The following is a 16768-nucleotide window of genomic DNA, read 5'->3' on the forward strand; positions in this document are numbered from 1 at the left end:
TCCATTTTGTTCCGAAGTCTTCCTTTAAACGCGCCGTCCTATACGTTGAGCACGGCTAACAGCTACTGAAACAGCTAGCTGCACAAGTTCCGCATGATGTCTTTTCCCCTTTTCGTCCTTCCCTCTATACTTTCTCTCTCTCCCTCTCTTTAGAGGTAGCAACTCAGTTGCATATTACACATAATCGTAATTAGTGTACGCTTTAATTAAGCTTAGTTTATCCCGTTAATTATTTGCGCGGCCGTCATCCATTGCACTCTTGTATACACTCCTCGGGAATTCCAGAGGCCGTTAAGAATGCGCGGAATTTCGAAGGCATCGACAAGCGTCGGATAGGGTTAGCATGACGACCTCTTGCCGGCCGGCCGTTTTGACTATCTGGTATGCAGTTTTGACCGATAAGCAGTCAACCGTCTAGGAATGTCACTGTCTCACTTTTTCGCGCCGCACTTTAATCAGAGAATGTGTCAACAGTGCCGGTAGATGCACACGTTGGACAGACAAGCAACGAACAAAGTGGCAAGGGGCCGTGTTGATAGGAAAAAGAACAAATTGTCTGGACCTGTCATTGACCTTAGAGACGCGTGAAAGCTAAGCTATCGGAATTTGTATGTACACTTGACTGATGACGTGTTGACGTCTTTCGTTTGATCCCGTCAGCCTGCAAGTGATGATTATCGTCCGTACTTTTTCCTGCTCGATAGATACGTGCCATCTATAGCGCGTTGGGCTCGTTTGTTTGACAACGCATGTTCGATCAGCAGTTGCAAGGATTGCGTTCATTAGCTAGTCGCTACCCGACCTCAAAGCAGCATACGGATCACTTTTGTTGAGGGGGGGGGGCTGAAAAATTGCTAATATACAGGGTTCGCCAAGATAAACTTCGGGGTTTGTAACGAAGATAAAACAAATAAGAACAGTGTCGTGAAGCTAAAGTAGATGTTAGAGGGCGTATTATGCCCCAAAATTTTGTGTCGATACTGCCATTTGGTCCGTTCACCTGCGGATAAATCATGAAAACTAGAAAACCGCCGCTGCCTAGTCGGCTATACCTGTGTTTCAGCTCCTTTCCGTCAGATGGCGAAACGGTCGAATGCGGCATTGCAGACGACATCGAAATCTGAACAAGTGGAACTGAATGCAGAATCGTACTCTGCAACGCTGCGTTCCACCGTTTCGCCATCTGGCGGAAAGAAGCTGAAACACAGGTATAGCCGTTTAGGCAGCGGCGATTTTTTAATTTTCACGATTTATCCGCAGAGCAACAGACCAAGCGGCATTATCGACATAAAATTTTGGGGCATAATACGTCTTCTAACATCTGCTTTGGCTTTCCGACACTGTTCTAATTTGTTTTATCTTCGTTACAAACCCCGAAGTTTATCTTGGCGAACCCTGTATATATAATGAGTAACAGTATTGGGAAACAAATTGTAATGGACAACATATTTTTTTTTTACTTGCTGTAACAAGGTTTCGTTATCCGGCGTTTCTCTCTTTATGACATTCTATTTCGCTTCCAAAATTACGTCTCGTTATTACATAATAGTAACTTTAATCTTGAACATTTATGCTGGTGTCCTCCAATTTCTTATCACTTTTTCTTTTTTTTTTGTGCGGATATGTAAGGAAGATTCGGGCATGATCAGCTCGCAGTATCGATTTTTTTTTTTACGACTCATCATTCAGTAAACATGATCAATACAGAAACACAACTGCGTCGCTGGGGATATTTTGAAACAATTTCACGCCCGTTAACAATCCACGTGTTCTACCCCCAACTTCCCCCCAGAAAAAACTGCACAGCTAACGCATACTTCGCTCGCCGTCTTGCCTGCTACTTTCACTTTTCGCGCTTTCCGACTGCCAACGTGCCGGCGACGAAAGTGTCGAAATACCAGCCAACCGCATGACGCCGAACACCGAAAGCATCATTCTGATTGGCTCTCTCTCTCTTGCTCGTTTCTGCCTTCTGCTACCGTCTGTCGCCGTCGTCTGCTTTGGCGATGTCGTCGTCTGCGAACGTGAGCCGGAAGAGATGCGAATGGCGTCGGTTGCGGCGACAAACTTTCGACCTCGGCCCAGTTAGGAAACGCTGTCGCCGATTCTGGATGTGTATGGGGGAGGACGTGGCGAATTTGACTACAGCTGCCTTCTCCTTCACTGCTCGGAATCCGGGTGAAGGTCTCGGATGCTTCCATTTGGGTCGGAACAGATACGAGATGTATCGCTTTCATGCTTTCTCGCGTTGTGTGCAATGGCGTTGATCTCGACGTAGCCGCATAATCGATTATGTTTACTGATAGGCGGATTTATTAGGTATGTTGCGGATTTGTTTTGTCTTAACGGTTTGTGCGACGTATGTCTCTGTGCATGGAGGCAAACTCCTCTGTCTTGTCAGTAGTGGTCTACTTTAACTACACTACTAACTTTACACTTTACTAACTCTACTTTAGCCACACTGTCCAATGTCATGCAACAATAATTAATGTTACGTTATCGGTGTAACTCTATGTGACTACTTTGTAACCTGTATACATATGTTGTGTTTGTTCATACTGCTCTTTTTTGTCATTAACTTGTATTTGTGCAATCAGTGCCCTCTTCGTAGTACCAATGGGCCCGAGGGTATGTAAATAAATGAATGAATAAGTAAGTGGTGTCATTGGGGGAAAAGAAGAGACAAGGAATTCCTACAACGGATCAGAGTCCATGTCACACGTACCTTTCTTCAATTATTTTTACTGGTATTGCTTATTACTTCGACCTCTTTACCATAACGTGCAGCTTTAAGGACTATGGAGTTGTCGTCATGCATGTTATGGGATACCTCCACGTTTGTTTGTTTTTTCTCACGTTTTCTTTTGCGGAAACTATGGTTGCCGCATTGAAAAAAATCGCGCAGTTTGTAATTTTTCAATGCAGCCTCCACCACGAAAAGTGACCACCAGGTGGAGGAGCTTACGAGCATGTGACGTCACAATGCGACGTAGGTGAATACACTCTATAGTGGAAATTCAGGAGCACGTGGACAATCGCGTCATGCGCATGTTGTCTATGCAGGGTTATCCTCTAGCATAAAACATACACACACACCGAGAAAAAGAAGATATTTGAAGATAAAAAGAAGGTGTTTTGACGACAGTGACCGTGCTTATCTGATTCTGCTTCATTCCTATTCCTTTTAAAGGCGCACTGAGGACATAATGGAGGCAACAGAGCAAAGGTATCAATCATCAGTTTGCGAAGGTCGAAAGCAATAGGCTACACTCACATTGCCACAAGAGAGTAAGAGGCCTCGAAACGTCTGTGTATTTTGACGGGGTCGAGGTCTCGGAAAAATACCTATTCTTCGACAGCAAACATTTACGAGTTCTCATTTTCCGCTTTATTTATTTATTTGTTTGTTGTAGAAAGACGAGAGGCTGCGAAAAGAAGCAGGTCAGCGAGAATGCTCAGTACTTCGAATATAAATTAGAATAATTTTGATCGTAGTCGGCTGCTGAATTTTAACGTTCATACGACTCCAGTCTTTGGACCCTCTGGGGATTTCGGGTCAGAAATAAACAGATTCGTCGTATGCACTTTGTTGTTTACACGGAGACACTTTGGGAAGCATACAGCACACCGACTGCTAATATGGTGGATGCTTCTTTTTGGACGTGATGCAACATCTTCGGCCGAAATGAGACTACCTTTGGCCGTAATGAGACGCCTTCGGCCGTAATGAGACACTTGGGGATTAAAGGATTTTTGGCCGTAATGAGACTTCGGCCGTAATGAGATGTTACCACGCCAAACGGCTCCCGGATAGTCGGATGCGTTGTAAAGATAAGGCTGGTTTCACAGTCATGTTTTTCTCGTCCGTGTTTTTCACGGGCGAGGAACGGGCCCATTAAGGTTCATATGATGCTATTCACACATGCACGTTTGTTCACGGACTGTGTATCCGTGTCGATATACTCTCGGCGTCTCCTGTTCTGGCCCGTCTTTCACGCACTCGGCTCGCCGTGTAGGTGCGCCTTTTCACACAACTGAATTCCTCGTCCGTGTGCACCCTGATACTGATAAAAATAAGCGATACACGAAGAAGGGAAAGAAAGTGTTCTTTTGCCGGGTTACGTCCCATTTTGCCTAATGCGATTTTTCATGATTGAGAGGGCGAGGGAGGTGCCTTCCATTAGGCGAAATGGGATCGCTAACAAGAGGTGCGTTGCTATCTCTCATTGACGTCAGCAGGGAATGGCTCCGCCCCCATGTGCAGTGTCTGGACACCTTACAGAGTTCTAATCTAGTGTTGCGAGAAAAAAAAGCCTGGTGTCCACAAGGACCGAGTGATGCGGTTCTGCATCAGAGCCAGGCCCGCGGCGCCTGTAGCTCGACAGTCTACAAAGTCTACTACGAACGGCACATCCGGACTTATTGCCCTTTTCACGAAGCGTTGCAAATGGCATTGCGAACGATATAATACCTATCGGTATTTTCCGGCTCAGTACTTCAAATCAAAATGTCAGTTGTCTTCTCAGTGGTGCCAACCTCTATTGTCTTTTCGCGCTACTTGGCAGATGTTGTAAGCTGTCAGTTGTGGTCGTCCCCTCCTGGATCCCGAACATTTGCCTCCCCCCCCCCCCCCCAAATGCCGAAGGAGGAGAAATGCTCAACAACCCTGTCATTCAGCTGTTATGTTAATTGTCGCTCTAGGGGAAGTGAGACCTAATTAAAGTTCAAAACTAATTTTGTTTCTTCAGCAATTAGTCCATTACATTAGTGTGTGCTGCATTAGTGCACCGTTACATTAGTGTATTAGTCCATTAGTGTGCGCTAATCAGCTAACACACAATTAGTTCCGAAAATCGGGCCTATAAAAGGCGAAAGCAATTGAAAGCATCTGAGATTCAGACAAACGTTGACTCGCTAACAATGACCGGATACGATGGCAGTGCAAGAGCAGAAACTGCAAGGAAGTCTTCACGAGGAAATGATAATCTCAGGTTGAGTTTAGGGTATTTTATAAAAGGGTGAGCGATTGTCCGGCTTCAGCGTTCCATTTGAGAGCAATTGTCCGCGCCCCGCCCCTCCTAGATGCTTTGACCCACAACTTGGACCCTTGCTTTGGACTGGCAAGTTGAACCCCCCCCCCCCCCCCCCCCCGATGTGACCAAGGTAGACATCTCGTAGACATCAATGAGTGAGCGAGAAATTTCGGCTTTGACAACCCGGCGAGGAGGGAAACAACTTGCAGTTAGCGAGCTAAGGCTCATCTCATACGTAGATACTGTCGGACATCTATAACTGAACATTGTCGTTGAACTATGTTCCTCATCTTTTACAAATGTGTTCGACTCCTTCAGGCCTGGTGTATGCTCATGTATACCAGAAGAGCTTCGCGAATGTAAAATAAATACAATGTTAAAAATGGGAAATCTGTTGTTCTTTTTTTTTTTTTTTTGGCTGACGTATGCAGGACAGGAGTGCAACGAAAAATAGGCATTTCGATCAAAATGCGATCTTCAATGATGATCAAGTACAGGCCGCATCGGAAAAGGAGAAGCGCTTGGAGTCAATAGAAGCGCTTTCTTTCTTCACGTGATGCACCTCAGTAGGCGCTCATTCGCTCCGAGATCGAACGGTGTCGGCGCGTTGCGGAGAACAGAGAAGTATCGCAGTGTGGACGTGTCGTCTGCTTTTACACGTTTATTCCGCGTTCAGTGCCGTAGGGGGAACCGAATAGTATTGTACCATCGTGGCACAAGTGGTCTTCCGGTGAATATACACAAGAATTACGAAAAAGAACCATCAATTCCGAACAGCGGCCCACGCGTTATCCACACTAGAATGGTGACAGTGTCGCCCCCTATAGGTCGATCTCGCAGCGAATAGCCACAGTTGCTTCGCGGCGCTAACATTGCCGCAAACATGTCTAAGCAATGCGAAACAAGCAAGGACGGACACGTGCCACGGCCGTGTTTCTTTTCTCTTCCTTTCTTTTTCTTTTTTTTTGCGTTGCTCCAAGATGTTTCAAGTCCATCAGCCAACGTGCTCTACATCTTCTTGCGCTTCGTTGCCACAAGTGATAAACAAGGAATGTGTGAACGCGTCCTCCGGTCACGGTAACGTTACAGCACAGGATGTCACAGGGAACGCCGTTCGTTGTTGCTGGCGTCGCTTTGCGAATCGAGGACACACGAAGCTGCATTATTCAAGAGCCGTGAGAAAGTTAGGCCTCATGCCTCACAGGGTGCTTGAGAGCATGCCTTATAGTGGCAGGGCATTCGTAAGAGAAATAATAGTTCGAGTTTGGCGTATACCTTACGAATGCGTAGGATAACTCGTCATGTTCGCATTGCGTTGTTGAGGTGCCTGTGCGCTGGTCACTGGTGGTACGTTGCGGAACCCAAGTTCCGCTCACGCTTCTGGTTCAGCGTGTCGTAGAGACCGAGGCTTCAGAGCATAATAAGCCCACCAGAAGTATAACCTGCAAAGTACCTCAGTCGCTAACAACTGAACAAGCTTGCGACGAGACAGAGGCAGTGCTTCCAGTAAGTCTGATACATCGGCGGTTAACGTGCACCACGAGGGTGACGCTAATAGTATACAGAAGCTCAACTCTACATCAGCATTAGTGTCCATATATAACTATAAAGTCCAAGAGTGCTGTGCTTTTCATTACATCTATCACGAACGAAATGTTCACTGGAAGCCATCACACTCCGAGTCGCTATCGTATCGTATAGCAGACCTCGGGCTCCTCGCCGCTTGTGTCTCTCACATTCCTCCCTAACAACGCTAGCTTCCTCAAATGAGGTTAGGATCACCGACACCTCGATGTCGTCCCATGCGTCTTGGACCCACTTCGCTGCCTGCATCCGCTCTTCATGTACCTGGCTCGCCGTCTGTCATTCATTCTTTCGCCTGTCTTTCCCGTGAACGAACGATTCGCACCTGTATGCCAAGCGGATGGACCAAGGCGCGATGCCAGAGCTAGAACGACGCGTTCTTAGGGGCGGCTCTTCCGGGGAAAGAATGTAAAACGCGTACTCTTTCTTCGGGGCACTTTTTGTAGTGTATAACGCGTGGTATTCACCGGAAAATATAGTAATATAGTTGAAGAAGAATGTCACCAATCAGGTCACGGTGAGAAACTGGCGTGTTGTTCAGCATCTGCCTACCCTGGACTTCCCTGCCTTCCACGTAGAGGCGTCTCCTACAGCAAGCATGCAGAAAAGTTCTGGTGAGCGAGGCAAGCGAGACGGTGGATACACCATTTCCTTGAGTCTCAAGAGAACTTGGACGACACACACAAACGACATGAGTCCCGAGCTATGGTTCAGATTTAGGAGAGGCACTGCTGAAAATGTAATGTAAAATGCCTGCAGATCATATATAGGACTGTTGGGCATAGTACAGCGTGGTCGACAGTGGAAACTGTATGCAGTGCCGATTTAAATGGGCAGCCGGCCCGCCCAACCTCCGTGATACGGAAGCCGGAACCTTAGCAGTCTAGAATGGCGTTCTCTAGGCTCTCCAATCTAAAACGTCCTTGCGCTAGCCAAAACGGGCCAAAGTCAAAAGCCAAAACGGGCTTTTTTGCCTCGCGAAAACTCGCGAAACTATAACCGCTTCTCTATATAACGAGGCTGGCTAAACAAAAAAAGGAAAAAGGGATTCTGTGTGTTTCTTTTTCCTTTTTTTCACATACGAGCCTAGAGGCACGTACGCAGCCTATATCGTATCGATAGCAAAGGTCGACGTGTCGACAGCGCTTACCGACGTATGAAACCTGGAGGCACCATCGGCGTGCAGAGGACCGTTTGTCCCAAAGCTAGAGGAACCACAGCGTGGTTTACACATCTGCTGTCTGGTAAGAGCCCTGTGTCATCACGGAGCGATGTGACGTATTGCCATAGAAATTAAGGCCCTGGCCCGCCACAGAAGAATCATCTTGGCCTATATATACTGCGTATCAAAAAGGCTACGCGAGGCCACTACACTCTCTTGTGAGGATCAGGGCAAATCAAAATGCCTCTCAGGACGCTTGCAGTTTCCAAATCGAATAGGGGTTGCATAAATCATACGCAACACGAGAGGCGCACGATATGAAACAAACGGTATCCCTCAAGGGCACCACAAGACCAAGTGGACTGAAAAGCGAACGCTTGGAGGAAATGTGTGACCGTTATCGGCCGTATGGATCACATAAGTGATTCCACTCCAGAAGGTCAACCTGACGGTGGCTTTGAACGGAGCCACTTATGCAGGCATTACAGGAGGCCTTCACCTGGATGAAAGGGTTTAATGAGAAGCGAGGAAACTTGCTGCTGCTCAGTCAGGTGCTAATGTTCATAACAGGGCCATAGTCGCAAAGAAGAGTTGTAGTGGCGTTGCCCTTTCTAAGCTAGCCCAGCGATCGCTGAGAAGTCTATTTGGTTATGGTAGATTCATATGGTGACTGGAATACGGCTTAGACGTCTTCCCTGTTAGGTCCTCCGTGTGTCCGACAAGGCGATGTGGCACTTGAAGATTTTCTACATATACAACCGTGCTTATGGACATTCTATGACTCGCTGAATGTGTGCTGTGTGTGCCCCCAGCGATTCCGACATTTTACACTCACGACTTTTCAACTACATGTTGAACTCCATCATTTTAACTTTCTCATCTGTTTGTACTTTCTGTGTGTAAGCGTACTGGGGTAGCCAGTTCGACTTCGTCGTAACTCACATCTCCATTTTTTTCTTTATCGCATCACCATCACCCGTTGAAGTCACTGTTATTGTAAGTGCGCTCATTTGTTGTTGTAAATCGACTATGCCGTACATGGAAATAGCGGATCACCACTAATTGCTGTCACTGCTGCATGCGATACTCTAGCACCTACACGTTAACGAGCCAGGGCAATGTGACCGAACATGTAATATGGTCTGGTTCGTACCTCTAAGATGAGGAGGAAAAAAAAATTTTTTTCGCTACGATGTCTTTGGGTCTCTTTTTTAAGCGTGCTTCATTTTCTGCGGAACCAGATATGAAGCACCAGAACCTTGTACCACGTTTATCATTTTTTTCACCCTCGCTACAGTCATCTTTACTCGCATCCCAACTTCTTGACAAGTCTGACCCTGCGATACCGTACCTGTACCTGACCGGGGATCATCGGCCAGTCCACCTGGGAGGGAGCAAAACAAAATCGCGATAAGGCTGTCGTCTGCACGCCTCTACTCCGAGAGGCCCTGGCATTCCTTGGGGCACTTTGACCCTGGTTCGGTTTCTTCACCTCACTTCTTATCGCCCTCCCCCTCTTCAGCGGTGTTGTTGGGGGTGTTGGCTACCCCTCAGAGGTGCAAGGCCCCAGACAGGAGTTCAAAAAACCCTCGCGCTGGACGGCGACTGTATCGCTGCTTTTTCTTTTTTTAGTCTTCACCGGTTTTTTTTATATACCTCCGATTATGAACTCCAAGGTCGGCGTCTTGTCATTCCCTCTCCCGTGTTCGCCTCAAAGTGTTTATGGACGCATACGGCTACATATGGTTCGCGCTCGGACGCTTTTAGGGAGTGTCAATAACCGGCCGGACCCTCTTATTCTCGCCTTGTCCCGGATTGTGACTCGGTGTTAGGGTGGTCATCGTTTTTGTAAGGCGTGTGACCTTTGCAGTACACAGTGCTTTGTTCCGTTGTGGGGCTCCCAGCATATTTTTTTCTTCTTTGTACCAGGATCTCTTTACTTCGGTGCTGCTCAGATTACGCAAAATTGAGTGACAAGTGTCCGAGGACAACGTCCTCCACGATGAAGTGACCAGAGGACGATGCACTCCGTACTGCGGAAGGGAGGTATTGTTGGCCTGAAAGAGCCCCGCACGTGACCCTGCTTTCATTGATCTTATATGTTCTCCGATGGAATGTTCTGCGATAAAGGAAGAAAAAGATAATTATCAGTAGAATTCCACTGGACTGAGGTGGAGACCCTGCTTCTTCATGAAGTGATTTACGCCTGTCCAAACACTGATTACTGTCCACACACTTTAGTCGCTGATTGCTCTCATTCTGCGATTACATTGCATCTTGTACGGTATTTCACATCCGCTGGCAGAACACAATAGAGAGCTTTAGTGCATCGTACGCTAAGGCGATAGCGTACGATGCTCTAAACTTCACTAATATGCACCCCGATTGCGTCTATACGTGAACCCGTTAGCTTTGACATAAACAACACATCCCACATAACCGTCGACGAGAAGAAACCACAAACCCCTCCTGTAATAAGAAATGGATTCTTCTCTGTTTATACTGGTTCGTGACGCCGCGTTAAAAGATAGATCGAAGTATGCAACTATAGGTATTGTGAGGCTTGTGTTGTCTGTGTTTAATTGCCTCATCCGCTACAACGTTAGAAGTTAGAAGCTATGCCATCGGACATTATACGCATTGCCGAATTTTAGGGATCAATGAAGAATTTCATACTTTTTGTTATAAAAAAATATATGTGTCTGGAAAGTAGAAAACGCGTCTTCACAGGTTGACATGTTCGAGGATCTGTCGATAACCGTGTAGTATTCCATACTGCAAAAAAAGTAAAAAAGAAACTGAGTGGGGCACAAAAAAGAGACGGACGACCTCAGATTGTTTGGCGGTATGAAGTTCCTCCACCAACTTGCCTGCGTTTATGCTATTTTATCACCTTGCATTCCCTGAGGGTGTGTCAACAACCCCAAGTATGGTTAGTGCGTATTTATGGTTAGCGTCACTAAATAAGGGCTCTGTCTAGTGACTCTATTGATGGTATATGTTGAAAGCGGTACAGAAGTCCGGGATTGGCCTTCGTAACAGGCAGGGCTGGCTATGGCTTTCCAGTTGTTCTTTGGACCGGGACGATGTAGAGTGCCACGGGAGTTTGAAGTTGGTGAACGCGATTTTCTGCTTCCTGGCAAATGGAATGTGAAACGTGCAAATGCGAGCGAGCCGTTGCCATGCGTATCTGGCAATCGGTCTCGAGGAGAAAGTTTGCAAAAGCCGGCGCTTGAACAGCTGCCAGCCGGGAAAGGAGAGTATTGACCCTTTACAGTGAAAGCAATCAAGGATGACGTCAGGAAGGTCGTCTCACTGATGACGGCGTATTTTCTTCTTTTTTTTTTTTACTCTTGCTCGCTCATTTCAATCAGAAATGAACTCTGTACTGTTCGTGGTTACCTGGAACAGCACATCTCGAGGAACTACGTCGTTATCGCGCAAAAACCGTTAAGGAGAAATTGAGAAGTCTGTTTGTAGCGCCGCCCGCGGCGTATGAGATGCCTTTCGGAACTCATCTATAATCTACAAAGTCAGAATTCGCCACGCATTAAGTGGAATCTAATTTTCGAATACGTAATCTAGAATTCTTAAAGCTGTTTCGTGTTATTGTGGCGTAATTAGGGACGCTTCTATTCTCCGAAGAAAATGATCAGGGGGATCAAGGCGTAGCCATAGCTAGAAGAGTGCGCAGGTTGTGGTTAGATCCGCGGATCCGCACGGATATCCGCGCGACGTCCTGGTTTGCGGATAGAAATGCAACGTTTTGAAATCCGCGCGGATATCCGCACGACGTTCTGGTTTGCGTATAGAAATGTAACGTTTTGAAATCCGCGCAGATACCCGCATTTTATTCGCAAATAAGCATTAGTGCCTCTGCCGCCGTCGGGTTCCGGAAAAAAAATGGTCCTGAAAAAAAAAAAACTGTCCCGGAGAGAATATGGGAGGAAAGAATGGTCCCATGCGCGCGGATGGCCCGTCTGGGCTACATATGTCGACACGTATGAAAAAAAAAAAAAGGAAACCCGGAAAATTCTTTGGTTCCTTCTTAGGGTCCCTTTATTTGTGAGCTTCATTTTCTAGCAGATGTCCATAGTTTAGCGAATTACGTTTCCGAAAAAGGGGTGTTTTAGGACGCTTCCAGACTCCGACTCCCTATCACAACCAGTCCATCACAGCGCATCGGGTTGAGAAGTGCCTTGGATATCTTACGGACGGACGATTCACTGTTGCTGAAACGGGTCCCTTTTCCCGACTCCTTCTTCCAGTGGAATGGCGGCTGTCAACGACGAGAGCAGTTTCGGAAATGAGCGGCATAAACAGCAAGAGATTCACGGTCGACGATGACTTACACCTTCTACTTCCTGTGCTGCGCGAAAGTACTTTTGAAAACGACGGAGTCTGTGTCGCGTGGTCTGTGTATCCGTATAGTACTTTTTGCTACTACCGGATGGCGCTGCGGTTCATGATACGAAGTCGTAGCGCGCAAGGAACCGTGGTTACCCCAAAACTGTTTTTTTTTTCTTCTTTTTCTGTCGTCGCGTTACAGACACCGGAATCGGAAAAGGAAACTTAGTACACTCACGGTTTCCTAAAACTCTCAAGGTTATCCGTCTCGAATTTTGAAATTACAGGAAAGTCTGCATTTACACGATGAGTGTAATCTTCTATTTTGATCTATAATGATAAAGTATGTACCCGCGAAGGTGCGTTACCAGTTGTTGCGCAGTAGGTGTCAATATACATTGTAAACCAATGTACGCAAACGGGTTCATATTGGATATAAGTCGCCAGACATTACGAGGATGAAGAGAAGCTTCCAGAATGACACCTCGTCGTCTTTAGCGCGTGCTTATTCTCATCGAAGAAGGAAATGAAACCGAAACAAAAGTAATCGTTCAGCCATGCATTTCGCTAAAAACGTGGTCCTCAAATACTAGGACGCTGGGACGTAACTTAGATACCTCTAAAACGAGCTTCGCACTCATCCCTCTATTCTTTCCACACATATTCCGACATACGCAATCGAAAAGCAGCATCGGAGAGCGCGGGGCCATTTTGGGATGACGCCGAAATAAATCATGTAAAAATAAAACGTTCAAAAATAAATATCTAAAATGTCAAACTTTCAAAATAAACCCTTCAATATAAATCATGAGAAAATCCACGCTGTCGAAATAAACTCCGAAAAATAAACTTTGAAGAATAAACACTTCGAAATAAATCTTTTAAAATCCACCGTCCCTGATTGGTGGACAGCCGACGGCTCTACGTCCGCCGTGGAAAATAGTGCGCTCATCGCGCTTGGGGCTAGCCAGGGCTAGAACTGTAAACCGGGATTTCTCTACACCGGCTCTCTGTGTGTGACCCGTGGCCAGTGTTCCCAACTTAGTGGGGGATGGGGATGTTTTCCGATTGGGCGGCTGGCGAAGTTTATTGGTCGTGTATCCTGGCCGGCTTTATCTCTCTCTGTCTCTCTGGCATAATAACACTCAGTGCGAATGACCGTCGCCGCGCAATCCGTCCACAAAACCGCCATAGCCATCTCCCCCCCCCCCCCCCCCCCCCACGCCTGTTATCCTCATTCACAGCTCAGCTCGCAGCTGGTTCAAGGGTCATGAGTTTGTGTCCTGTATTCATACGCGCATCGTCCTCATCACTTTTAAACTGGATATTTAGAGATCCAAGGTTGTTATTTGAAGAAATGTACTTGATAACAGTACAAACATGAGTAAGAAACATCATAATACCATGTTCCGCCGAAAAGAACATCGTGTCGCCCATAAACCATCATACGGAACATTACCTTTCTAAGCCTAACCATGATTTACTTTAACAGCATTTATTTTGAGGGCGTTTATTTTTAAGCGGTTTATTTCAGAAAATGGATTTTGAAGGGGGGAATTTTAAGCGTGGATTTTTTAATATTTTATTTTAAAACATTTATTTCGGCGTACATCCGCCATTTTTCCCTACACACGCCGACGCCCTCCACGCAGAAGCCATGTTAAAGGTGTACCGTAAGGCAACAGACAGACAGGTTATGTTGGCGTCGTAGTTTAACATCTTGTTGCTTGTAAACACAGCACAACACGTTACACGTGTGAAAGGAAGCGGAAATATCTTGCGTCGTGCGACGTCTGGTGGGAAATAATCCCCAGCTTGCCAGGCAACAGTGATCTATGTTCCCGACTGACTTGCTGCTCATGACGACTACGTAGCCGACTACTTTCGTTTTTGACCCAGTGTTATGCGCGTGCAATGTAGTTTTGCCGCCGTACTTGACGAGCAATGCACAGTTGGTGGCGACTTCGACACAGTTTTGCCCGTAATTTTCAATTTAAATGTTCTGGAAAAACTGTGAGCGCAATTGGGAGGAAGATTGTGACACGGGAATACTGAGGTCTGAGGCTGTCGTAAAAGGTATTGAGGAAAAAATGGTCCCATCCCAGTCGCGCGCGGGAAACTGCTAACGGCGAACTGAGGCTAACCTGGATATCAAAATAACCCAATTAACCTAATAATAAAATAACCAACATGCTGCGCCCTCTTTCCACTGCTTATCTCGCAAGTAAGAGAAACTCCGGATGCGTGGCCATTTTTTCCGCGCTTGCCGTCCGGGACCATTTCTTTCGGGGCCATTTCTCCCGGGGGCATTTTTTCCCGAACCCTACCTGCCCTATTAAAAAAAGAAAGAAAAAGACTAGGCGAACCTGAACCTGAACTAGCGATGCGGTATAACTTTAAATATTAGTCAGTTTGAAAAAGTCCTGTTATAAAAGGAGAGAAGTTTTCACCGCATATTCCCTTCGGAAATCGGAGTACAGTAATGTAAATGCCTGTGCCTCGGCCCACAGAGAGACGACACGAATCCATCCACCAGCCATTCATCCACCAGCTAGCCTGCATCTACGCCATTTTGTCGGAGTACAATGTTCGGAGTACAGTGGGCGAAAAAGAGGAAAATGGCTCAGGTAATACTTCGCACGAACAGAAAGCAATGTTCTGAATCCTTTTTCATCTGCCATAAGGTAAAAGGTTCAACGTTCAGAGGTCGTAGCCCAAAAAGGGTCTTTGTTCGATTTAACCGTAAGTGTAGCTGTGTGTGCATAAAACCACATTCACTCTTTCATGCGAGTAGCCATCCTCCGAACTCGGATTATGTATTCCGCTTAGCCCACTTCTCTGCTCGCATCTCCTTACGGTCACTCTTGTCTCTATTCACTAATATGGCGGTCTTTGTCGTAATGTCAACGCGCCTAACTCGTACCTGAAGCCTTTATCTTCAACGCTATACGTTCTAACCTAGTAACCCCAACATAGCTGCTAGGATTTAAACGGTTGACGGCATTTACGGAAACCTTCCGTTGCTCGAATCCGCTTGAATTCCAACTTCGTGACACGTATTTTTCTGAAATACTACTCGAGAGGGAGCAATAGGATGGATGCGCCTATTGCTTGAGTTAGTTTATATTCGTCAATTTATATTGACTGTTTAATAATCTTGTATGGAAATGCTTCCGAGTTTGCTATTCTGGAATAGCTCAGTCCCAATATTACGAGGCAGACTAAAAGAAAAATCAAAAACACACACAAAAAAACACAAAAAACTAACCATACATGTCCTTTCCTATGTATTGCTTGCGGGTGCAGGAAAAAAATGGTCCCATCTGGCATGGCAGGAGAAAATGGTCCCGTGCTCTCGCATGCTGCCGCTAGATTGCGTGTGTCAGAATATACGGGAAAGAAGAGAGGAGGGAGAACGAAGCTCGTTGTAGAGGTATCTACGTTATAGCGAGCTTCGTAATAAAAATAACCATCACAGTGAAAACGGCGACCTGCTATATGTCTTAGCGAAACGTTTTCGAGAAGTGCGAGAATGTGTAAAGAGCATGTTGGTTGGGACTGAACATGGTGGAGAACGGGTGGACCTCGATATTCCCGGTTGCGAAATCCCCGGTCTGGAGATTCCTAACTAAGGCTAGCATCTGATTTATTTGGACGAACAACTCGAATCAGGAAGGTCATTGTCCCTGTGCGTTCTCCACCATTTTAGTCCGTTTCCGAGACGCACATTTTTCGCGAAATACCGTAACTTTTGTTTCGATTTTACTTCCTTCCAGACTTGTGCCCGTTACTCCAAAAAAGTAATTGATTACCGTTACCGTTACTCTTCTGGCTAAAGTAATTGATTACCGTTACCGTTACTCTTCTGGCAAAAGTAATTGATTGCCGTTACAAATTACTCGACTCAAAATGTAATTGAGTAACAAGTATAACAGTAACGCATTACTCGGGCCGTTACTTTTAATTCATGCACAAATATCCGCCCCTGTGTGCTGCAAAAAGAGAAAAAGCCCAACTCCAATGTGATTGGGACAGCTGAAATGGCGCGAAAGACTCGGGCGTGAGAAGTAAGCAATGCTTTTTTTCCCGCCTACTACAGTAGAATGGCCCAACAAAAACACAGGAAATTTGTCACAGAGCATTGTTATTTTGAGTCAGGTTATACTTCAAGAGTAATTGATTACTCGGTAATTGATTACTCGAAAAATTACTCAAAAAGTAATTGATTACAAGTAACGCAATTACTTACGCGTTACGTAAATGTCTGCTTCCTTCTTTGATGGGAATACGCGCTAAAGGAGACGAGGTGTCACTGTGGAGGCTTCTCTTCACCCTTGTATATCTGGTGGTTTTTATCCAAGATTAACTGTTAACCATTAACCGTTACCCGGGGCCATTTTTTTCCTATACACGCTGTAAAAGTATGTACCCAAACATCTGTTTCTCAGTTGTTTTGCGGTAGGTCTGAATACACATTATAAATCAATGTATGCAAAGCTCTGGAGTGTGGGGAAAATTGTCCCGGAGAATTTGGTCCAGAAAAAAAAAAAAAAAAAAAAGGTCGCGGAAAATGCTGTCCAGGAAAAAATGGTCCAGCAGGCGCGCCCAAAAATACATGGACGTGGCTGCGGGTTGCTGACGA

This window comes from Ornithodoros turicata, chromosome 5 (assembly GCF_037126465.1).
Source record: "Ornithodoros turicata isolate Travis chromosome 5, ASM3712646v1, whole genome shotgun sequence".
NCBI classification, from domain to species: domain Eukaryota; kingdom Metazoa; phylum Arthropoda; class Arachnida; order Ixodida; family Argasidae; genus Ornithodoros; species Ornithodoros turicata.